This window comes from Nicotiana sylvestris, chromosome 1, assembly GCF_000393655.2.
Source record: "Nicotiana sylvestris chromosome 1, ASM39365v2, whole genome shotgun sequence".
Lineage (NCBI taxonomy): Eukaryota > Viridiplantae > Streptophyta > Magnoliopsida > Solanales > Solanaceae > Nicotiana > Nicotiana sylvestris.
Window position 1 is genome coordinate 142332836 of NC_091057.1, and position 27096 is coordinate 142359931.

Sequence of the window (27096 nt, forward strand, 5' to 3'; positions counted from 1 at the left end):
TAACACTCAGCCCAATATGGGCATGGCGTACGCGTCACCTCAAAATCAGTATCAAACCGGCTCTAAGGCCCAAACTCAGTCATTTACCATTCAAGTCTCAGAGAAACACATCTCAAAAACTCAGTTTAATAGTTTTACCCTTAAGAGGTATCAACAACATGTGAGGAATCAAATAAGAAATACGGAGATAGAGATATCATACACGGATATAGTATCATGATTGAGAACATGTGTCCAAATAAGGTATATAACTCAGAAACAACAAGAATAGCCCTATCAAGTCTCAAACAGTTAGCACATAACCTAGACATGATGTCTAGCATGATTCACAATTCAAATAATCAAACAAGTAAAGGGAACACGGGGGTAACATGATACGATGGCAAACAAATCTAGTAATAGCCTAAAGGCCTCCCCAATCATGAACACACCAAGGCACGCACACACGCCCGTCACCTAGCGTGTATGCACCTTAATATCTTTCATACAATGTAGTTCTCAAGGTTAAATACTCTCAAATCCAAGTTTAGATGTGTTACTTACCTCAAAGCGCACAAATCATAACTCCAACAAGCCCTTCACATGCATATCGACCTTCAAACGACTCGAATCTAGTCACAAATAACTCAATATCAACAAATAATACCGTAGGAAACAACTTCAAACAATAAAGTTTCGATCTTTATCAAAATCAAAAAGTCAACCCAAAAGTCAACCACGGGGCCGCACCTCGGAACCCGAAAAATTTACAAATTTCGGACACCCATTCAATTACGAGTCCAACCATACCAAAATAATTCAATTCCCACCTAAAATCTACTTTCAACCATTTTTCATTTTAAAAAACGTTTCCACAAAATCCCCCATTTTTTCACTTTAATTCACTAATTAAAGGCTAAAAATGAAAATGAAATCATGAAATAATAAAAATTCAAGTAAAAAATACGTATCCCGATCCAAGACGTGAAAATCCCTTCCAAAATCACCCAAAACCGAGCTCTATAACTCAAAATATGAAATAATAACACTAACTCTCAATTTTAAATCTGCTGCCCAGGTATTATGAATCGCGATCGCGGGACCAACCTCGCGATCGCAAAGAACAAATGATCACTACCCTCAAAATACATTACGCGAATGCGAAGCCACAGCCGCGAACACGATGGTTACCAGACCTAACTCTTCACGAACGTGTGCACAATACCGTATTCGCGTAGGCTTGAAACCTGACGCTCCACCTGACTGCTCTGCGATGCCCGAGACCTCAAAGCTCTGCGAACGTGTGCACAGTATCACGAACATTATTAATGAATTCCAGCCAATAATAACTCTTCACGATCTCGCCCCATTCTTCGCGATCGCGAAAGAGGAAACCAGAAACAGAAATATCAGCAGTCCAACAAAGTCCAAAATAAAGTGGAACTTGATCCGAATCACACCTGAGGCCCCCGGGACCCCGTCCGAACATTCCAACAAGTCCTAAAATACAATACGAACTTAGTCGAAGGCTCAAATCACATCAAACAACATCGAAATCATGAATCGCATCCCAATTCAAGCCTAATGAATTTCCAACTTCTAAAACTAATTTCAAATCATACCAAACCAACTCCGATTGACCTTAAATTTTGCACACAAGTCATAAATGACACAACAGACCTACTCCAATTCCCGAAACTGCAATCCGAACCCGATATCAACAAAATCAACTCTCGATCAAACCTCTCAATATTCCAAACCTTTAACTTTCCAACTTTCGCCAATTCAAGCCAAAACGACCGACAAACCTCCAAATCAACATCCGAGCATACTCCTAAGTCAAAAATCACCATATGAAGCAATCAGATCCATCAAAACTCCATTTCGGAGTCGTCTACTCAAAATACAAACTCCGGTCAACTCTTCCATCTCAAGCCTCTAACCTTGGTACTAATAGCCTGTTTGGTGAAGCTTATTTTCTGGTCAAAATGCTTTTTTTAGTCAAAAGTACCAAAATTAAGGTGTTTGACCAAACTTTTTGAAGGGAAAAAGTATTTTTTGAGTAGAAATAGAAGTAGTTTTGGAGAATTAGAAAAAAGTAGTTTCTTTCCAAAAGAATCTTTTTAAAAAACACTTTCCAGGAAAATACACTTAGAAACACTTTTTAAAAGTTTGGTCAAACACTTATTACTGCTTGAAAGTGTTTTTCAAATTAATTAACCAAATACAAACTACTTCTGATCAAAAGTACTTTTTTGAAAAGCGCTTTTCAAAATAAGCAGATTTTAGAAACTTGGCCAAATAGGCTATAAGTATCCCAATTTACTATGAAACCTCTTCGGAATCAATCCAACCACCTCGGCATATCACATAACCATAATTTAGTATAGAAAAAGTGATAAATGGGGAACGAGGATACAGTACACATACGTACGAACCCAAGAAACAGAGATTAGCAACTTTCTGGACTGAATTAAACGAGTCTTAGGTTTTCCATTCGTTATAATTTAAGTATGGTCTGCATATTCCCAAATCCGAATAGGTTTTGCTTATAAGTGATAACATCAAATATAATGATTAAATATTTTAGGTAATTTCATAAAAGCTGTTTCACTAAACATAGAATTAAAATTTAATTCATTTTTCCATTACAAGGAAGGCCATATAGTTTTACAGGCGATTAATGGACCGACATCTCGCTTCGGAAAGCTCTGGGCCTAAACTACATAAACCAACCTATGACCTAGGCCCAAAGAATTTGGTCCATAGGCTTATTTCCGGTCAGATTTTTTTTCTAACTATACCATATATGAAATTTTATTACCTTAAATGTGCATAGTTTGTTAATTACCCGCCCAGTCCACACTTTAACTATAATTTATATATCATTCGACTATTAGGCATTAAAAGGGCAGAATATTCCCTAAAAACGCGCTAAAATTAAGGAGAGAATCTTGATGTTAATTGATTCTACATTAAATTCAATTTTTAAAAAGGGAAAGGAGATTTCTCATCTTCGTATTTTTCTCCAGAACTACAATTCAAATTCTTGAAAAAAAAAGAACGAACAATTCAAATTTTCGAGTTTCAACAATTCAAAGTTGAAAAAATCTGTTCTTCCATATATTTTCCACCATTGATAGCCATTAAAAAGCTTGAAAGCTTTGAATTCAAATTTGGATTTTCAAAAATCATTATTTGTTTGGATTGGGTGTTGTTGTAAATAATTCGGAATATGTTTAGGAGTTTATATCTCAATTTTGAGGGGTTTTGGTGAAGATTAGACTTGGTTTTGACTGAATTTCAGATTGAAACTCGAAGAAGAAGAAGAAGAAGAAGAAGAAGAAGAAGAAGAAGAAGAAGAAGAAGACATATTTTCAGAAATTGTAGATAAATTGTAGAATTGTAGATCAATTGTAGATCAATTGTAGATAAATTGTAGATTGGGAAGACTAAAATTTCTACAAATCTTCTACAATTATGTCGAAAATGCCAATTATGCTACAATTGAAATGGAAATTGGGATATTAAAATTCAATGTATCCAGTTTGTAGATATCTACAAATTTTTTACAAAAAATCTACAAAGAAACTACAAATCAGTTTATGTATGTATAAAGCAGTATTGTTTTGAATGGTATCTACAAAATTACTACATTTATAGTACAATTACAATACAATCTATGTTGAAAAAAAATGTTGACTACAAGTTTTTTTCTTTATCTACAAAATTTCTACAAATAAACTACAAATCAATTTTTCCAGGATTAATGAAGAACAAAACAGCAGAAGATGCAGAAGATGGGCCACCGAAGTTGCTCTTTATTCATGGTGGCCATACAAGTAAAATTTTTGACTTCTCATGGAACCCATGTGAAGACTGGGTCGTCGCTAGTATTGCTGAAGACAATATACTACAAATCTGGCAGATGGCGGAAAACATCTACCACGATGAAGATGATATACTCAATGGGTCTCATCTCTGTATTTTTTGAGAAGAAGAAGGAATGGAGAAGAGAAAGAATGGGAGGGGGAAAACGAATATGGTCAGATCTTAGGAATTAAGGGGAGAAAGAAACGTGGGATATATGGATACCTTTAATTAAGGAGTAAAAACTGCCCATTAATTAGACCCTTAATTAAGTATGGTATAGGATTGGTAATTTGGTATACATATTTGTAATTAAATCAAACCTTAACCATTGAGGGTAATAAGGTTTCATATATGGTATAGATAGGTAAAAATCCCTATAATTTTTTGGGAAATTTTCATAAAACACTATCTTTTAGTGGTAATTAGCTATCTATAGATACCATTTGCTATATTACGGATTTTAGATACGTTTTATGTTGTTATAAAATGTATTAGATGTATTTAAACTACTGTATTCATGAATACAGTAGCAAAAATAGGCGTGAATCAGAGAAGTCCAGCTAATCAGTTGTTGTATTCGAGTGTATTCATGACATGAAACATGAGATTACAGCTGAATAAATTATTGTATTCGACTGTATTCACGGCGTGAAACAAGGGATTACATTGTTTTTAAACGGAAAGTGAATCAATTAACATAATAGTCACCTAATATAACTCAACAAACTCAATTATAACACATAAATTTTGTATTTTCAGTTATAAAAAAGATTCTCAAACGAAAAATACCCCAAAAATATAGCAATCTTCAGAAAATTATATAATACATCTGAATACATAAATTATATTATTTTAAAAAAATATATGAATACATTCATGGCATATAGCGAGACAGTGAATACAATGAAATACATAGAATACATCGGGATACATTGAAATACAATGAAAAAGAGATAGTGAATACAATGAAATACACGAAAATACATCGAGATACATTGAATTACAATGAAAAAAAGAAAATGAATACAATGAAATTTATGAAAATACAACGTGATACGTTGAAAATACATTGAAATATATTAACAAAAAATCAAGTTGCTCAGCCCCAAACTCCGTCGTCTTTGTTCAAGAACAAACCCTAACTCCATATGAATCCATGGAATTAACGTTTAATAATAGATCGCGGTTGAAAACAGGAAAAATTGACTGAAATTCAGTTTGACCGCCGTAGATGAATTCCATAGTTGAGAATTCAAAATCTAATTCCTCGTTGTTATCTCCGTCGAAGCAATCGCTAGCTTTCTCCTCCGCTGCCTCTTGATATTCATCGGAGATTTTAGCGGCAATTTCAGGCAAGTATCCGAAGCTTCTAAAGCTAGGGCACAATAATTATCGTCTATGGCTTCCTTCATGATTTTGTTCTGCGTGATTGAGTAGAGATGTGTAGGTTCTTTTTTTATGTGTAGATTTTTTATGTCGTGCTGTTCTGTGTAGGGAAAGAGAATTGTTTGTTTTGTGTTGTACTGGGCTGGGATTAGAGAGAATGTAGGTGATGTGGGTGAGAGAAATGGGGGAAGAGAATGACATGTATCAAAGTAGAGAGAGAAAAAAAATATTGTAACTGAATAACGTATTTAGTGGCTTAGGTTTAGGTAACCAAAATTAGATATTTTGCTATAAACATTAAAAGGTATCTATAGAATATATTTTTTTAAATGGTATTTATTTAAAATAAATAAGGTGTTAACATTTGCTATAGGAGGTAAAAATTCCTAATTTAATTTTTTTTTTTAAAAAAAATGGGAAGAGATTATAACTGTAATTTATTCCATTGGAAGAGTAATAAAAGCTCTATAATGAATCAACTGTACTTTCAGATAAGGCCGTATATCATATGTTCGTGCTCTAGTCGGAAAATTTAGAAAAATGACATTATCACTGAAAAAGAGGCCCATAAACTCTTTTGGAAAGTGGAGTGTCATTGGTAAGAACCAGTGTTTTAAAGGGACTAAGAACTAGCCGGGAGGCGTATCAAAACGCTAGGAGGCTCATGCACGGGATTTAGTTCGGTGAGACTTATGCCCAAGCGCCTAATTGGATGCCCGATACAAGCCTAACGTTCTACATTAGGGCTGTGCATTTGGATCGGATATCCGAAATCCGATCCGATCCACTCTATTTCGGATTTTCGGATTGGATACGGATTGTGTTTTATGAAATTTCGAATTTTCGGATTGGATTCGGATTGATATGATTTTAATCCGATCCGATCCGATATCCGAAATTATATGTACCTATATAAATACACACTAAAATTTTAGGGTTATGTTTTTTCATTTTTCACACACCCCCTCACTCACTTAGATTTTTCCGCCTCTCTTGCACCTCTCTTCTCTTCAGTGAAGACTAAAAGAGTCTCAATGACTCAAACTTCCGATTTTACTTTGATTTTATGTCTCTTTCTTCCGCCTCTCTTCTCTTCTCTTCTGTCTTTTATGTCTATTTCATGTTCTATTCTTCAACTTTTGATTTTATTTTGATTTTTTTGTTTGTTTTGGTAGATGGAAGATGAGATAGAGACACCGAATGAACTTTAAATTGTTGAAATTTTTTGTGACAATCCGATCCGACAATCCGAAAAATTATCCGATCCAAAGTTTAAAATCCGATCCAATCCAATGTTAATTCGGATCGGATTCGGATTGCCCTTTTCAGAATCCGAAATCCGAAATCCGAAATCCGAATCCGAAATAGGCTAAATCCGATCCAATCCGATCCGTGCACAGCCCTATTCTACACTAGAGACTCACCTAATAGTTCCTATCGCAAATTGTGCATCAAATCCCTAGTTAAGCATTGTTGAAACTCAAATTTCTTTAACAAATGAGCGATTACGGTTGTATTTATCTATAGAAATATGAAGATTCAGAATAACTCGAAATAATGAGTCATAATATTGTATATTTACTAATTTAGAATATTATATTGGAGAATGAATATTATTTGAATAGCCAAAATTTACATCTTCACTTACTATAAGTATTTGTATTTTAGTTCGATGTCTTTCAAAATTATCAAGATTTTGTTATTTTGCTATTTGAAAGCAATTTTATATTTACTCACGAGGAGTGATATTTCAAAATTACATCATTGATGAGTTTATTGATTAGTAACTTTTAGAGAAGCAAACCGTGTAATTTGATAATATTTTTTAAAATATTGTGATATTTTAATTGTTGGAAAGAAAAAACGTTATAGTTGATTTTTGGCTTTTAGAAACTTTAACACTATTGTATATATTTATATTTATAAAAAAATGCTAGATATTTTATTTTCGTGATTTTTTTTAAAAATATTCTTAAACTTTAATATGTATTATATATATATATATATATATATTATTTGATTATTTTATAATTTTATTAATTTATATAATTTAAAGATCCATAGGACTTATGCTCCATGCCTCGGGGCTTACGCCTCGCCTCGTATTAAGTAAAACGTTCCGCCCTATGCCTTTGCCTTTCAAAATACTGGTAAGAACTAAGCACTAAGAACTTTAAAAAATTATGGTCTAAAATAACTATTACATATGTGTGCCCATAAATCATCTTACTAGAAGTAATTCTAAGATTCAATTATTTTTTAATATAAAAGTTGACATTCTTTATAACAAACTAAAAAGGCAAAAAATATCAACAGAGAGAGAATTATTTTCTTTTATTAAGGACGTTTTTGGTGATAGAATTCTAGTGTTTGGTTATTGGAGTTTTAAAAGAAGAAAACGAGATTTTTTTTTTTTTTTTGGTCAAAAGAAAACGAGTTTCATATTTAATGGACTGGAATAATCTTCTTTAACAAATATTGCGACTTTTTACTCTATCACTTCCTTCAACTAATAACTATATATTACAGTCAGTCTTTAATGTTCAAAATTATCACCCAATACTACACTATACTTTGTCTTTAACCTTGTATAATTATTATATGTCACTTTACTTTATATCCAACCAATAATTGGAATTGTTTCAGAAAATTATTTCAAAGTGAAACATTTTCTACCCAAGTCCCTATGTCCTCCAAAATTTTACTTCTTTTAATCAGTGGTCCTTGAGTCATTTTTAGCTAGATTAACATAATACTGGCATTCCAACTACAGTTAATTTTGATAAATCATCGTTAATTGCAGATATCCCCTTGAAGATGACAAACCAAATAGAGCTTATGAAGAATTACCCAAGCAAGTGTAACTTTGGAAGATAAAATAGCCTATCATTATATTCTTGTATATCAAGTTTAGCGACTTCCTATACATATTAAGACACAACTCCTCTAGGTGGCAAAATGGATAAAAAATAATAATTATCTATCCATATTATCCATTAAAAAATAGGTTGGATAATGAATTTTTTAAAAACGGGTCATATATGGATAAGAACTATATTATCCACTTAGAAAATGAATAATCAATGGTTAACTAATGAGTTTAACATTTACATTTGTAAAACCTCAAATTGGGGGTTCCTCAAGTTTGGAAGACTAACTAGGAATTTTCCCAAAAGTGATCATACTCTACAAGCCATGGATAATATGGATATCCTATTATCTGCCGGTTAACCCATTTTTTTATTTATATTAATTATGGACCAGGACGGATAATTTATCTATATTTATGTTATTACCAATTTTCGTTCAGTCTCATATCCTTCCCGCTCGCCCGTTTGACACCCCTAATCCACAGTATTATTTCACAGGAAACATAACGTCTCTCTCATCTAGACCACTTCTATCATTTCAGTACGGGAACTAATAATTTATAAGTTTATCTCTAGGATAAATTAAATCCTGAATCAGAGGTGTAGCCAACTCAACAAGCACAGGTCTAATCCCAATGGTGGTGGTTGTTTCTGCATATTATAGTGCTATAGTATACGACCGACATACATAGCCCATATTTCTGGTGTCGCGTGCCTATTGAACAGCCAAAATTTCGTCCTTCACATTTTCATTGTGGTTTCTAATACTAAGACTTATCTATCCCCCAAAGCCCTATCTTCAATCCCTTCATTTCTTTTGAGTAGGCTGTATTGGTCAAAATCTGATCGTCGTGGCCGAATTGATCAACGTCCCACCTAAATGATCGGACAATGAAAGATAACATAGCTCACTTTACATCCCTTTCCCGACACCTATCGAGTCGGAAAGAGCGATGCCTTAAAGGACGACCAAGACATACTGGAGGCGAGAGAGCATCGAACCAAGTAAATGGCAAGGGTGTCTTGACTATATATAGTAGGAGAAAATCTTCGATTAAAGGGGGCTGCTTCCCCCCCCCTCTCCTAAGCTCTCTTCTTGTAATCTTGATAGGAAAGAAACAATCTACAGAAGAACATATAAAGCTATCCTCCCATCGATCGATGGGAGTCACAATATTGAATTTCAATAAGTTCGTTGTATGGGTCAAAATTAGATCAGAGAAATTTGGCACGTGGAGACATAAGGTAGTGGTCGGACAGGCCGAAGACGGACATTCATCAATAGCCGAGGTCGGACAGGCCGATGTCGGACAGTCATGAAATAGCTAGTTTGCTTTGGAATACTCAAAAGGAATATTCTACCGAATATTCCCTCTAAATTGTACCTTTTTAGGATTTTCTATGGATACCCCCTTATAAATAGCAGGGGAGGACTTCCCAAAAAGGGGGCTCGGGCTCTCTCCCTCTCCCTTTTTGTAGAAAATATGTAAACACACCTCTCCAAAGAAATGAGAGGATCTGTGATCCCATATCTTCATGAGATACAAAAGGGTTCTAAGGTTCTTGTATTTGCATATCATTCATCTTTATTAAATGAAAGAAGATCCGTCACTGAAGATCGGGTGAATCTTTTCCTTTATTCACATTTTTGTTACTTAATGCATATTTCTTTATGCTATTAAATCTGGCCATAATCGCCGTCAACATTTATATTCAGCTATATTTTTTAATTCGTATTATTCATCTCGGATCTAAAGTTAATTATCCTTAACCAGGATTAACCCCTTCATCTTCTTTGATTGATTTGTTCAAAAAGGTTTTAACATTTTTTGAGTCAAACAATTTGGCGCCGTCTGTGGAAATTTTCTAGTTAAAATTTTAGTTTCCTCTAGATCTGGAATTCAATTCCAGTTCCACGTTCTGTTCATGGTAGATATTTCCTAGTACGACTGTCTACCATAATATGGAAAGACGAAGTAGCTTTCTTAAACTCTCTTTCGCTTCTGCAGCTTCAAATTTTTAATATACTATCCGTATAAGAGAATATTCGTACAACTTCCGCGTTCTTTAAATGCCAAATCAAAGGCGTTTCTTATCATTGGATAAATTTGATTATATATTTAACTATAGAAAACATATAAGTGACTTCAAGGACTTATGAGTTCAATTGTCTTAAATGAAAAGAGCTTGGACATAGAAGTTAAAAACGTCCAAGTTACAAAGATGGAAGGGCTGCAATTGCACAAAACAAACTCAAGAAAATGGCAGCCCATAGAACGTCGAAGTGGAAAAAGAGGGCAGATGGAGCAATCTTAACTTTATGTTTGAAATATCATAATACGCTATATGTACAACAAAAAAAATATTTTACTAAAGTGGACAACCACGCCAAAATTGGTAGCGGCCACTGAAAGCATGACCGGAGAAGGGAATATGGTCACTCCTCTCCACTCGTCGACCGATCAAATCGAGGTAACGAACGCTTTTATTTTGTTTTAACTGACTATTTCTCTAAGTGGAATAGAAGCAGAAGCAAACTGGGACTCCCCCAGGAAATACATCATATTCTCCAATGCAAGCAAAATTAAGCAAACTGGGAATCCAATGCAAGCAAAATTAAGCAAACTGGGACTCCCCCAGGAAATACGTCATATTCTCTAATGCCAGCAAAATTAAGCAAATTGGGACTCCCCCAGGGAACACCCTTTAAGGCCAAGGGCCTTCGCCAAAAAAAAGAGTTCGACATCGACCAAACGACGACAGGTTAACATTTCGATAAGTTCGAAATAATACGCTTTAAGGCCAAGGGCCTTCGCCAAAAAGAAGAGTTCGACATCGACCAAACGATGACGAGTTAACATTTCGATAAGTTCAAAATAACACCCTACAGCCAAAGGCCATCGCAAAAAAAAAAAAGAATTCGGCCTCGACCGAAACAACATTCGGCCTCGTCCGAATCAACATTCGGCCTCATCCGAAACAACATTCGGCCTCGTCCGAACCAACTTTCGGCCTCGTCCAAACAACATTGGCCTCGTCCGAATTGATCGTGCGACCAAGAGCCATCGCCAAAAAAGAGGGGCTCGACCCCTATGGCCAAGGGCCATCGCCAAAAGAAGAATTCGGCCTCAACCGAAACAACATTCGGCCTCATCTGAAATAAATCAACTTTTGGCCTCGTCCTAACTAACATTCGTCCTCGTCCGAATCGACCGTGCGGCCAAGAGCCATCGCAAAAAAAGAGGGGCTCTACCCCTATGGCCAAGGGCCATCGCCAAAAAGAAGAATTCGGCCTCGTCCGAAACAAAATTCAGCCTCGTCCGAATCAACATTCGGTCTTGTCTGAAACAACATTCGAAACAACATTCGGCCTCGTCCGAACCAACATTCGGCCTCGTCCGACACAACATTCGGCCTCGTCCGAATCGATCATGCGGCCAAGATCCATCGCCAAAAAAGAGGGGCTCGACCCTTACGACCAAGGGCCGTATCTAAAAAAGAATAGGACGACCCCTACGGCCAAGGGCCATCGCCAAAAAGAAGAATTCGACCTCAACCGAAACAATATTCAGCCTCGTCCGAATCAACCTTCGGCCTCGAATGAATCGACATTTGGCCTCGTCCGAATCAACTTTCGGCCTCGTTCGAATCAACATTTGGCCTCTTCCGAACCAACATTCGGCCTCGTCCGAAATGACATTCGGCCTCGTCCGAACCAACATTCGGCCTCGTCCGAAATGACATTCGGCCTTGTCCGAAACGACATGGCCTCGTCCGAAATGACATTCGGCCTCGTCCGAAATGACACTAGGCCTCGTCCGAATCAACACTCGGCCTCGTCCGAATCAACACTCGACCTCGTTCGAATCAACTTTCGGCCTCGACCGAAACAACATTCGGCCTCATCCGAATCGACCTTCGGCCTAGTCCAGATCGACCTTCAACCTCGTCCGAATCGGCCTTCGACCTCGCCTGAATTTACATTCGGCGACCTTGTCCGAATTCACGTTCGGCCTACTCGCCTGTCCAGATCCGAGGATACGAATGACCTCCTCCGACGTCTCCATCCTTGCCAAAATCGCCATCCCGGCCTCGACGGCCTTCTCCAACTCTACCGTCTTCTCGATCGACTAATCACTCGAGTCATTGGCCCTGATTGTACTCTATTAAATTTCAGCCAACGGGGATACCACTTTGACCTAAAGATCGGCACCCTCAGCCGCGATCCACAGTAGTTGACCTCCCCATCCGAATTTCTCAAACTACGATTAATGAAGTCCGCTCACCGAGCTCGACCAAGAGACGACCTCAATAAGCGAAGGGACTAACTATATGGGTCAAAATTAGATTAGAGAAATTTGGCATGTGGAGACATAAGGTAGTGGTCGGACAGGCCGAGGACGGACAATCATCAATAGCCGAGGTCGGACAGTTATGAAACAACTAGTTTGCTTTGGAATACTCAAAAGGAAATATTCTACCGAATATTCCCTTTAAATTGTATCTTTTTATTATGGATTTTCTATGGAGACCCCCTTATAAATATGAGGGGAGGACTTCCCAAAAAGGGAGCTCTAGCTCTCTCCCTCTCCCTCTTTCTAGAAAATATATAAGCACACCTCTCCAAAGAAGAGGATCTGTGATCCCATATCTTCATCAGATCCAAAAGGGTCCTAAGGTTCTTGTATTTGCCTATCATTCATCTTTATTAAATGAAAGAAGATCCGTCTCACTAAAGATCGGGTGAATCTTTTCCTTTATTCACATTTTTGTTACTTAATGCATCTTTCTTTATGCTATTAAATCTGGCCATAATCGCCTCTACATTTATATTCGGCTATGTTTTTTAATTCGTATTATTCATCTCGGATATAGATTTAATTATCCTTAGCCAGGATTAACCCCTTCATCTTCTTTGATTGATTTGTTCAAAAAGGTTTTAATATATTTTGAGTCAAACAATCGTTTATATCTTTCTCGTCCTATATACAATCCATTCTATTAGCTTTTTGATCTGGAATTTATCATGTCTGACTAAGATTTACCCCTTCATTTTCTTTGATTGATTTGTTCAAAAAGGTTCCGATATATTTTGAATCAAACAATTTGGCGCCATCTATGAGAATTTCTTAGTTTCTCCCAGATCAAAGACAAGAAATACGATCACTCACCAAAAAGAGCGCGAAGGAAAAATCCAACCCACGCGAGACAAAAGCACAACATGGTAGGGGGAGGAGAGCCGAGTAGAATCACCAAATTTAGAAATCTTTGCCCCATCAACCATCGAAATTCCAAACAAGACGAACAATGTTACCTACCTGTTCTCCCCCATTGGACCACCGGAGAAGGGCAAGGAAAGTATCATTTCAACTCACCTTCTGCTCTTCGCTCAAGAAGGAACACAAAGGCCGCGCGGACTAGCAAGTAAAGAAACATCTCAATTAAAGAACGAAAAACTACTGCAAAACAACCTAAACACTGCCCGCCGGTGACACCTCCAAGCCGGAAGGCAGAAGTCAGACAAGGAAACTACAATGTGTGCGCAGAACGAACCCAAGCGAAATAGCAACGTTTCATATCCTCCAACATTACACCCCCTGATGCAAGCAATGTCAAACGAACTGGGACTCTCCCAGAAAAGGCATGGCTCTCCAAAACTGGGACTGACGATGGGTTACTATTTCGATAAGTTCGAAATAACACCCTTTAAGGACAAGGGCCTTCGCCAAAAAGAAGAGTTCGACCTTGATTGAATGATGGCGGGTTACTATTTTGATAAGTTCAAAATAACGCCCTTTAAGGCCAAGGGCCTTCGCCAAAAAATTGAATGACGACGGGTTACTATTTCGATAAGTTCGAAATAACACCCTTTAAGGCTAAGGGCCTTCGCCAAAAAGAAGAGTTCGACCTCGATCGAACAACGATGGGTTACTATTTCGATAACTTATAAATAACACCCTTTAAGGCCAAGGGCCTTCGCCAATAAAGAAGAACGACGACGGGTTACTATTTTGATAAGTTCGAAATAATTCCCTTTAAGGCCAAGGGTCTTCGCCAAAAAGAAGAGTTCGACCTCAATCAAATGACGACGGGTTACTATTTTGATAAGTTCGAAATAACACCCTTTAAGGCCAAGGGCCTTCGCCAAAAAGAAGAGTTCGACCTCGATCGAACGACAGCGGGTTACTGTTTTGATAATTTCGAAATAACACCCTTTAAGGCCTAGGGCCTTCGTTAAAAAGAAAAGTTCAACCTCGATCGAACGACGATGAGTTACTATTTCGATAAGTTCGAAATAACACCCTTTAAGGCCAAGGGCCTTCGCCAATAAAGAAGAATGACGATGGGTTACTATTTCGATAAGTTCGAAATAATACCCTTTAAGGCCAAGGGCCTTTGCCAATAAAGAAGAACGACGACGGATTACTATTTTGATAAGTTCGAAATAATATCCTTTAGAGCCAAGGGCCTTCGCCAATAAAGAAGAACGACGACGGGTTACTATTTCAACAAGATCGAAATAACACCCTTTAAGGCCAAGGGCCTTCGCCAAAAAGAAGAGTTCGACCTCGATCGAACGCGACGGGTTACTATTTCGATAAGTTCGAAATAACACCCTTTAAGGCCAAGGGCCTTCACCAAAAAGAAGAGTTCGACCTCGATCGAATGACGATGGGTTACGATTTCGATAAGTTCGAAATAACACCCTTTAAGGCCAAGGGCCTTCGCCAATAAAGAAGAACGACGATGGGTTACTATTTCGATAAGATCAAAATAATACCCTTTAAGGCCAAGGGACTTCGCCAAAAATAAGAGTTCGATCTCGATCGAGCGACGGCGGGTTACTATTTCGATAAGTTCGAAATAATACCCTTTAAGGCCGAGGGCCTTTGCCTAAGAGGAGAGTTCGAAATAAGCCATCGCCAATGAGAAAGTGCGAAATATTCCTAAGGCCAAGGATCATCAGAAGGTGCAAAAGACCAAGACTTGCCATGCGGGAGTCTATCTCGCACTGAAGTCACACTAAACAAAAACAAGAATAGAAGACAAGACAAATAACGACGAAAAATTCTCCTTTTACAAAGTCTACGCGCAAATGGTCGCAGATTACGTAAGACCCAAGTCAGCAATCTAAAAAAACAACAGCAAAGGGAAAAAAGAAGAAAGGAACAACGATAATCGACTACGAACGAAAAATTAGAAAGAAAACAACAAACGGAAAACAGATCAATATCATTATCCCTCTACTCTACATCATCATCGCCACCCTTTTCACTGCCATCTTCGGGAAGTTCTCCTTCGGCGTCTGCACCCCCATTGGCTTTTTGTGTCGCCGCATCATACCAATAATTGACGCGAGCCTCCCGCGCTTTCACTCGCACGTCTTCATATGCAGCCTCAGTCACAATACCCGCCTCCCACAAACTCTTGTATATATCCCGCTGGGCTTCGGCGTAAACCCAAAGCTCATGTATGTGGCAGGGAACGGCGGTGGAGGAAGATTCAATCTGACCCAACAATCGCCCATTTTCTGCCTACAGTGCTGCGACCCGATCTCCCAGAACCGATGCCTCTTGGTCAATCTCGCTAATGCGCTCAATCCTTGCCTCCATAAGGGTAGTTGTCGCTCTCTCCGACTCCTTCTCGGACTGGAGGACACGGATGGTGTTCTCCAGGGCCGCCGCCCTCGCCGAAGCCACGGACCAAGCACACTCGATGCTCTCCAACCCAACAACCTTGTTCTCCAGCTCAATCAATTTCCCCATCCATTCTGCGCTCAGCGCCTCGACCTTGATCAAGTTCTGATCCATCTATGACTGCATCGACCTCAATTTCTCCTGCAGATGCTCGCACTCTGCGGCAACTCCCTTGCCCAACTCGAGCTCCTCGTTCTTTATTCGAAGTTTCTCCTCAAGCACACTCTTGATGCGGATAGCCTGCATTAATTCCTGGTCCCGTTTCTCCAACTCCTCACCAAGAGCCTGACTACCGGGGTTTGCCTTCAGCTGCTCATGCATCTCGCAACACTTGTTGTAGTAACGACAATATTTCTCGAACATCTTCGAGAAAAACTTGGCCCGAATGTTGGCCCTGCGAATGCTCTCCACTTCCACCATATACGTCTGAAAAATGAAAAGACGGGTTAGAATCCTATCATCAAGAAAGACGTGGGAAAAGCAAAAGTAAGCGTAACATACCCTTAAGCCCATAGCGGCCACCTCGTCCATCAAGTCAGCATCGAGAACGGTTCGAAGGTCCGCATTCTTGGCTGCGGATCATAGCATGCAGAACTGTGGCACCAGGTCCTCCGTGTTCCCCAAGAGATTGACATTCGAAGGGATCTCAAGAATACGGGCCGAGCCTCCTGCACGAACCACCGAGTGAGTAAGACCCTCCTCAAATATCCTGACATCATCAGGGTCGAGGTCCGATTCAGATTTGTAGTCGTCGACCACCACGGATTTTCCTCTCTCAGCTGCCGAAGAGGAAGCACGGCCAACTGTGGAAGATGAGGGTACGTCCGAAACTACAACGGCAGCCCCGGACATCTGACCTTCCTCCACGATAGGTTGCTGACCACTGACAACGGTGGGAATCTCCGATTGAGCCGAGGCGACGGCCGGTTCTATCCCTACGGGGGGAGCCGCAACAACCCCTTCTCCAGATCCTGTCGGAGGAGAGTCATCTAGATGAATCACTGTCGGAGGCGCTGTCTCAAACTCCACCTGCCGTCTTTTTGATGGCCCCTCTTCTTCCCCAATAGGCGGAGATTCACCCGTCGGGCGAACGACACGGGTCGGAACATCAGCTTGATCAGGCAATGAAAGATAACATAGCCCACTCTACATCCTTTTCCTGACACCCGTCGAGTCAGAAAGAGCGATGCCTTAAAGGACGACCAAGACATACTGGAGGCGAGAGAGCGTTGGACCAAGTAAATGGCAAGGGTGCCTTGACTATATATAGTAGGGGAAAACCTTCGATTAAAGGGGGCTGTTCCCCCCTCTCTCTCCCCTAAGCTTTCTTCTTGTAATCTTTATAGGAAAGAAGCAATCTACAGAAGAACATGTAAAGCTATCCTCCCCATCGATCGATGGTAGTCACAATATTGAATTTCAATAAGATCGTTTATATCTTTCTCGTCCTATATACAATCCATTTTCTATTTGCTCTTTGATTTGGAATTTATTATGTCTAACTAAGATTTACCCCTTCATTTTCTTTGATTGATTTGTTCAAAAAGGTTCCGATATCTTTTGAGTCAAATATAGGTCATTCAATTTCATGGGTGACTTACTAAAGTTCCATATATGACACGTTATGAGTCCTTTTCCAATCGAAACAGATTAAAGAAAAAACTGAAATTGTGTAGTTTGCTAGCCATGCCAGGTTGAGAAGAAGTGAAAGTGCGTTTAGCTCCATAACAAAGATCGTTTCGGATAAAACCAGAATATTATATATCACTAATAATGTTGTTATTTGAGTGAGTTGTAAGGAGTCTTCTTCTCAATATCAAACTTGAACCTCATTTCACCTTAATTAATTAAACTCCATAAATGATTATGTTTTTTAAACACTACATGCTACTAAGATGACAAGTACTAACATCTAGTTTTGAAAGCTTTGGATACTTAGCTCACCCAAAATGTCCCAGTATGCAGTAATAAGTACGAGATCAAATTGCAAGTGCCACGGCCAAGTGGTCCCTTTGGACTATTACAGATATATATCCCACTGGAAATTTGTCACATTGTTTATGTCTAAGTTCCAAAAGGATGATTAGTGTCTTCCAAGAAATAGGTCAAATCGTACGTGAAATCATGATGTCCTGCATGTCTACTTTGTGCTCTAAGCATAACAACATTAAAAATGTTTTGCAAGGTCAATTTAGATGTTTTAATTTGGTAAAAGATTAAAGATGTTGAGATTGAATATTCCCTATTAAATATTGTAGTAATATATTATAGATGTCGATTTCCTCTAGCAATTAATCCGTTCTTTATAGTCTAAAAAGGGAAGTAGGTTTTGCTTTATTTCATCTTCTCACTTATTCTGTTTAATTTGCAGGAGATCGATATTCTTGTGATATTTGAAACTAACTGATCTAACTAATATAATCGAAATATAACAACAACAACAACAATCCAGTGTAATCCCACAAGTGGGGTCTGGGGAGGGTAATATGTACGCAGACCTTATTTTTACCCCGAGGGGCAGAGAAGCTGTTTCCAGGAGACTCTCGGCTCAATAAGGGAACAAGAGACACTATATTAGTACTATCAATAGACTCATAATAAAATAACATAAAATACCATAAAATCCATAACATAACATAAATACCATAAAATAACAAAGTAACAGCAATATAAGAGATATAGGAAATACGAGAAAGATGTAAGGTATACTAATAAACAGCAGATAAAACCCATCATCAGTAGCTGATCAATAGCATCCTAAAACTAATATAATCGAAATACACAAAGGAGAGATTTTCTCTTTTTGAGAATTATATTTCATATATGATACCTAAAATCACTTGACGCTTCTTCTAATTGAGCAGCTCCCAACTTCCACATCAAGTTCGGGAAGCTTCGACAGGAGGCGAGTCCCATATAAATAAATAGGTCCGGGTTCTTCCTACATCATGTACTTCTAAGGAGGTCTGACTGAATTATCAGTCTTGTTCCACTTCATTATTAATTTGTTTTCCACACCGTAAACTCATTCAAACAACTTGAATCCATGTTTAAAATCCAAATCAAATGATGTTACGGGATTAGAGTATTACATAACCCTCCCCCCACCCTCCTCCCCCCTCCCCCCACCCCAAAAAAAAAAAAAAAAACACAATGAAAAAGATGACGCATTTTACATCATGAGAATCGCCGCGTGCAATATTCTGTGTGAATAGAGTTAGGACACCAGTTGTTTTTTTGTGGGAATTAAATATACATACTTATAAATAATATAGATCTCATTTCAAATAATTAAATTTATATGAGTAAGGATTAATCTTAGCTAACAATAATATCCCTAGATGGAGCTCTTAAGGAAGACAATAAATATTACGTAGATCGGGCCGGACAGTGGCAATGACATATAATAAATATGTTTACCTTGAAAAATGGTAATAACAATTATATTTGATTTGTGATTCTAAAAATACGTGATTTATCTTAATACTAGTTGTTAGCTGAAGAATGCTAAGTGTAAATGAGCAAGAAATGATAAGCAAACCCGTGTGGTCACAAGGTTGAGGGCCTCGAGCTCGGCGGTACAGGACCTCAAAGGTAGCCTTTTGCGGTTAATACGGGAAATAAATGAAGAACCATGAATGAGCACGATAAATGGGAAGCAATAAATGAAGAACAAATAATAAATTTGTAAAGTAATTATTGGGCACGTTTAGTTAAGAAAAGCAGAGAATGTTTTCTAGTATTCAATAATTATCCCCCATACAAAGTGACAATGATCCTCTTTATATAGGAGGGTGAATCCCAACGTAGTACATATCTAATAATAATAATGAGGAAACGATATTGGTACAGCTGTATAACAGCTTAGTACGGATTTGTACTATTCTTGCCGACTTGGTCAACTCTAACCACGCGTACTTGAGAGTTTTTCCGCCTTTCCATGACGATCATCGATTTGGACTGCCCCGAGATTGACCTTCGATATGCTTCCTCGATGGATGCACCTCGGGGTCACACTTCAAACTCTTCTTCGAACTCCTCGAGGCTGGGCGTGGGGTGACATGATAGCCCCAAAGTCGGACTCCCCAATTTTGGCCGTATACAAATAGTCCCTGCGTTTCTTAGAATGAAATGATAAGAAACTATCTTGAGTTCTTGCCTCTTCGATACTCCCATTATGACATCAGCCACGTGAGATCATTAAATGGCGTGGCAGAAAAATTGTACAGAGGTCTTGTCAAACACAGTTCTCGAAAAGCCCACGAACCGCTATTGGTCACCTTTTCAACTCCTCCAAATCACTTAGATGACTTATAAATACTTCAGTTCCCTATCTTTCAAACTTTTGCAACATCTTTAAATCTTTGTTAACAACTTCCTGCCTTTACCCTTCTTCTATGTTCACTTCTTTGAAACTTTGTATTATAACCATGGCCAAAACTTCTAAGACAATGCCTCAAAAAGGGGAAGCCCCTTCTTCGTCACGCTCGTCTAAGAGCAAAAAGGTAGTGCCTCCCAGTGTTGACGAGTGCGTTCCTGGGCCTTTCGATACATCCTCCGATCTCAAAATTGAAAAGCCTTCTTCAGTACCGGGCCGATGCGAGCCCATGTCTCGGTACATCAGTTTAATAACCGACACAGAGAAGGTGAAAATAGATTGCCGCTGGGGAAAGGTGGTGCAAGTAGAGATCCCTTCATCGGAAGAGGATGTAACTAAACATAAAGCTGGTTTTCTTAGCGTATATACGTATCCCTTTACCCTAGGTCCTGTAGATTCTTCCTCTCCATCGATAGACCCGGTGATCCTCGACTTTTGTCAACAAAATCAGGTGACGCTAGGTCAGATTTATCCCTCTTTTTAGAGAATCATCTATTTGATTAGATATTTCTCGAACATGGTCAAGGGGATGGATTTCACCCTTGACCATCTGATTAGATTGTATAACCCTCTCCTCTATCAAGGGGGCCTAGTCAAACAGCGGTGCTGGTCCACCAAAGCATTTTTTGCCAGTATCGACGAAGATAAAAACTGGGGGTAGATGAGACGCTTCGTTTGAGTCAGGACTTCGAACCTCGAGAAGATGCCATTCCCTATGGAATGGAATATAAGACGTAAGTGTTGTTACACTGAGCATGTTTTATCATCTGAATGTCCTCGTTCGAACTAATTTCTTTCTCTTTTGAATTGATTCCCCTTTGGTTGGGTAGCCACCGTGTGGTTCCTGGTGCGGTCAAGGACCTCTCGGGCTGGGTTAGACTCTTAGACTCCACCTCCCCAAACGACAAGCACATTTGGCGTGATTTGGCCAAAACTCGATGGGAGGCCAAAAATCATGGTACGCCCTCAGCATTGTCATTTCTAAATCCCTTATGAATAGATTTTTTGGCGGTATACTTGACATTTTATGCCTGTGCATGCCTCGGGGAAGCCGTTTCAATGAGACCGCCTCCTCCTGGCGAAGAAGAGACCCAAGAACCTACCAAAGATAGAAAAAGAAAGAAGGAGACGCTGTCAGAGTCTCCGAAACCAAAGAGAGCCATGGCTCGAAAGCCTAGGGCCGATGCAACGATCCTAACTTCGGTGGCGCTGAGAGTCTTCGTGCTGAAGACGAAGACGATGACAGTTGCCCACTGGTACATAGGGCAAGACAAAGCGCTGATGCTTCGAGGGTTGCCGGGCAAAAGACTGTCGAGCCAGAGGTGACCGATGCAGTCCTACCTCGCATTGAGGAGACCCTGGAGGAGGGTTTGGATGCAGTCCCCGATCCAACTATTGAACATGATACAAATCGTACTGATGAGCACTTAGTTGGCACATTCGGAGGATCCAGCTCTGAGGCCCCTAGAGGGTGAGAGGAAACCTCGATAGAGGTTGATGTCTTATGCGATCTTCAGCTAGGCCCATCATTTTCCCTAGGGCAAATACGGGATGCCCAGAACAGGGAGACTCTCGATGTGGGGGCATCCCAGGGAGAGTATGATGCATTTGGAGATTTCTTTGCCTGTATTGAAGAGGACGATGATGATGCCCCAGTCGTCCTTGAGGAGGCTGCAAAACTCCAAAAATAGGTGATTTTGACATGAACTTTGTGCCTTGAGTTTCGACCTTTGTTTTTCTAACTTTTTTCCTTCGTGGTATAGGTCACGATGATGTACGACCAGGCCTTCTCCAAGTTAAGAGCTGAACTGGTTCATAGTGAGGAGGAGTTCAAGAAGTTTGCTACGGAGTCAAAAGAGCTACAAACTACGCCCAAAGGGAGGAGGAACTGAATAGCCTTCGAGCAAGCTCGGAGAAAGTGCACTAAGAGCGGGCCAACTTCATCGAGCAGGTAGTTCAATATTCATAGGCTTGCTATTTGTGTTCATAACTTGGTGTTTATTATATTGACTTGACATTTGCAGATTAAGTGAAATTATGCCTTAACAGAGCAGCTTTGGGAAGAGATCGTGGCCAAAGACATCGAGATCTTTGAGCTGAAGCGGTGCAAGGATAGTATGGCCCTGGAAAGGGATACTCTCTGAGGGGAGCTGGCCTCGACCCAGGGTCTTCTTCAAGGTTCTAAAGAGAAGGCTCACAAATTCAAGGTGCTTCATGCTGAGTTGGCTGCCACATTATCCATGGCCAAGTCTAAAGCTGATGCACTCTTATCCTCGTATCGGGATGACGCTGCTGCAACAAATACTAGAGCCAGGGAGATATCTGAAAAGGCCGAGCTCAAATTGACTCGCGCCATTGCACATGCTCCGTTAGAATCTCAGAGAAAGGCCTTTGAGGAAGTGCATGCCAAGGGTTTTGATCTCTCTGCCGAGATCGAAGAAGCGAAGGCCTTGGAAGAGGAGTCAACATCTTTGTGTAACTACCTTTCTTTATAAAGTTACCTTTATGCGCTAGTTCCAGTGCCACATTAGATTAAAGCTTTCACTTGAGTTTCTATCTTCCCTTTCTTGCTTTGAAGGAGCCACGGCTACCATGCCCAAATCCGCTCACCAGGAAGAAAGAAGTCCCACCTCTACTTCCCGCTTGACCAGTGATACACTGCCGGCGTTTGTTGAGCTAACTTTGAATTGTTTTGTCTCAATGAGATATTTTACATTAGAGAAACCTCTCGACATTCCAGTCCATCAAGAACACACAAGGGGTTCATTCGATCAATAGAAGAGAGACACCTCGAGGTTGTGAGGAGAGACCGCAAATGGGGAGAAAAAGTGAGACTGCAGGTACTCTCCCGGGAAGAGGACATTACGGCCCACGTAGAGGGGTTTCTGAAGGTGTACACGTACCTTTTTACGTTGGGTCCTCTTGACCGACTCGTGCTTGAATTCTGTCGAAGATATCAAGTTACATTGACTCAGATCCATCCGTCTTTCTTGCGGATCATGTTGATGATGAGATTTTTGCTGAAAAGGCCGAGCTCGAGTTCACTCTTAGCCACCTCATCAGATTGTATCGGCCTTTGCATCAACGACGTCTAATTACACTGCGATGTCGATCCACCAAGCCCTTTATTGCCAATGGTGACGAGGACAAGGATTGAGAGTGGATGAGTTGGTTTGTTCGAGTGCGGACTGTTGACATTATTCCTACGGAGTTCCTGTCATTTCCCAAAAAATGGAATTTCAAGCGTAGGTGATACATTGTACCCTATTATTTTTGTTATTGGTAGACCCAGACTCCGTAAGGATGTCTTCTTTCCTTTTCCGCAGCGATCCTGTGGATGCCAAGTGAGGTCCCTAGTCTTGCGGACTGGCCCCGCAAATTGACGGTTTCTTCTACTTGTGATGAGCGTAAGTGGCGAGATTTGTCAAAGGATAAATGGGAGGCTAAGCACCATGGTATGTGCTATGTAGTCCTTCTCTTGAAGAGTATTTTCTCTTTCATGTACTAATTTCTTTGTTGCAGGCATCAGTGAGTTTTTTGAGGCGACACCATCCCCTTTCGAGGAGGAGAAACGACCTTTAATTTTCGAGACAGAGAAGGATAATAAAAGGAAAAGGTCCTCGAAGGACGAGGATTCCCATAGCAAAGAAGGATCCGCCCGGGGGCACGAGGAGGATGTTGCCATTGACGAATATCTCATTTTTATTGGTCGTTTTGTGGATATCAATGCACCCTTGAGAGGATGAATTTCCATTGATGGCTCGAATCAGGAGACCTCCCGAGACTGTTGAGCCAGCTGGGCTTGAGGCCCCTAGTCTCGAGGGAGGGATTCCATAAGGGAGGAAAGGCGAAAGTCTTTCATTACCTGGTTTGGCAGCTGGTTCTCGGACGTCGGAAAATACTCCGAGGGAAATGGGCTTCGTTGCATCTCTGCCCAATCAGAGCACCTTGGGTTTCTCTACCAAGGCCTACGAGATGTCGCACCCCCTTTTTCTCGCGAAATCGGGTTTATGACATTTGGTGTGAGACAACTCGTTCCTTTTGGGAACCGGGTTTGCGTTTGAAAAGTCGCCACCTAATGATTTAAGGTGCATTAGGGCACCTATAGGGTTCAATTCTAAGTTATTTGAACAACCAGAGATAGGGTAAGAGCTTGAATTTATCATAAGGGGAAGGTGTTAGGTGCGATACCCGATATGACACTCCTCAAAATAGGGGATTCACGTGGTATTAGCGCACCCGTCATCATATCCATATATACCCTTCCCTCCCTGTTAAGGTATTAAAGCGCGGATTAGTCTCGATCACTATTGCATGCTATTACCCGTCCTATTCCTATCAGTCCTGGAGGAGTTTAGGACTACTATTCCTAAAGGGGAGGGATATTAGGCTGATTTTGATTTCAAAAGGTAAAAATCTAAGGCAACATACAAAACATATAATACTACATATTGGGGGAAGCATGTAAATAGATAAAGGCTTATGCATACCTCCTCAAACAAAACACATAAATAGCATGCCTTGCACATACTTTTAAGGTCTGATTAAAATACTAAAGACGAGGGGAGTTAATTATTGAAGCAGATTAGTTTATTACATAACTCAGATAAGAAGTCCGAATCAGGACTGCCTGCGGGTTGTAGCAATTAACAAAAGCGGATTCAATTTTTATTGTTATCATCACCTAAGGCTTGACTAAGCGTTTGGATGAAATGATATCTATTACTGATTCAGAAAGTGGAAAAATAGTAATAGTCTTAAAACGAACGATTGAGATCCTATAGACATTCTTTCTAAGCCTCGTTAGATAAAGAAGGAAAGTTGTTTAAAACTGGTTCAGAATAGACTGAATTTTAAATTGATTGCAGATCCTATAGGCAGGATGTCTAATATTGCTCATTTTATTTCTATAGACATGATTTCTAAAAAGGGTACTGATTCTTAACCTTATGAACACGATATTTGATTTTAACCATTTAGATCCTAGGAACATGGTATCTAAATGTGACCATAATATGTAGAATTTAAGCAAGTCCTATAGGCATACTCTCCAGATGCAAAACATGAAGAAATTTAATGAAAGCAGGTCTTATAGACATGGTATATAACGTGCAGAATTACAAATGCATAATTTAAACAAACGGATCCTATAGGCATGATTTCTAAAATGCAGAACTCAAAACATGTAGAATTTAAACAACAGATCCTATAGGCATGATTTCTACCCTTAAGCATGCATAATTACCCAACCCGTTTCACTAGCCAACCCCAATGTTTATTACAAATTATTATAGACTGGATAATGAATTACATCAGAAAAGTACAAAAGAAAAGTTACAACCAGAGGAATCCTGATTCTTGACTTCCTCACTGAGTTATGGAATAAACCACCTCAAATTCCATTTGTTTCAAAGCCTTTCTTAGACTTGGGTGTGTCAAAGTTCCCTAAGGGTCTCAAAGGATCCCGGGCAGTGCTTACACCCAGGTTCATAGAACCAGATTGGGATGAGTGCAGTGTGGAAGTGCCAGCCCTTATATGTCCAAGTTCAGAGAGAGCTCATGGGTCCCAAGGTAAGGCTTACACAAGAGGGGTAGAACCTAAGTCTAAGAAGATAGTGAACGTGCAGGAACAGAGTCTTAAAACTGAGAGGATAAACGAGAGGGGTAAAGGGTGATAGGGAGACAATAATTAGTAACACACAGAGTTAATAACTTCATACAAAGGGGGTTAGGGGTTGGAAATCCATTGCAAAGAGCCCATGTACTTAGGCATGGATCAGCTTTGGGCATGCACAACAATAGAAGGTGTTTATATGCCTATAAACCAATCAGAACACACAACATCTAGAGGAGACATGGAGGTTATGATCCCAGGGGGATCAGGGTTGGGTCATGTACATCATTGTCCAATGTTGCATGCCCCAAACCAACCACAAATACTAAACAACTTGGGGATGGGGATTTAGGATTCACAAGTCATAATATGTAATAGACAGAAGTATTAACTCAGAATAGGAAGGGGCAGATTACAACATGTTTAATAATGGAACTTGGTTAAATACAAACAGGAGACAAACAAGGATGGAAGAGACAATAAAGAAAATGTTGTTGTTGGTGCAGAAGCTTAATTCGAACATAGTAGTAAGATGCAAATGCAGAGAAAAATAAGAAAGCTTCCCACAGCCTAGCCTTGGCTTTCAGCCAGCTAGGTAAGGCAGCAATACAAGTAGCAACAGAGAAAAGAGAGAGATTTTAGTGGAGTATGCGTTTGAACTCAAGTGTTTTATGCCTTGTCTTCGTGTTTTTGAAAGAAGAGAAGGTGGGTATTTATAGTTTTGAAAGCATGTAAGAAATAAATCAATAAATGCACATATGGAAGTAATCAACAATCAGAATTAATCAACCAAGTGATTCCCCTTTAATTGAGGAATCATTTTTTTAACGGGGCTAACAAGTTTGAAAGATGGAAAGAAAATCAGTTTGTAGGCCGACTGGTTATTACCATAAAAGGAAGTAGTAAATCATTGAGTACACAATAGAGTCCAAGTAGAGAGATACACTTGTTTTGGAGAAAAGATTCAGTAAGTCAATAGGTAAGGAAAGGGATCAATCACTTTAACAGGCGAGTAAAATTAGAGTTAACAAAAAAGAGAAATTTTGAAATCAATCCCAAAATTGAGAATCAATAAAAGAAGGGGCCTTTGCATATAAATAGAGTGCACAAACGATAGACATGCGAAGCCAAACTATTGGTAAAAGAAACAACATGCAATAGTAGCACAAAGTTAGTAGACAGCAAACATTCGAAGCATGATAGTCACGTAGGTCAAGTTTTGTTGAATCAGTTGTATAGAGAAAAGAAAAAAAAGGATAGAGTATCAGAAGCATGCAAAGGGTCAAGTGCGAAAACCCA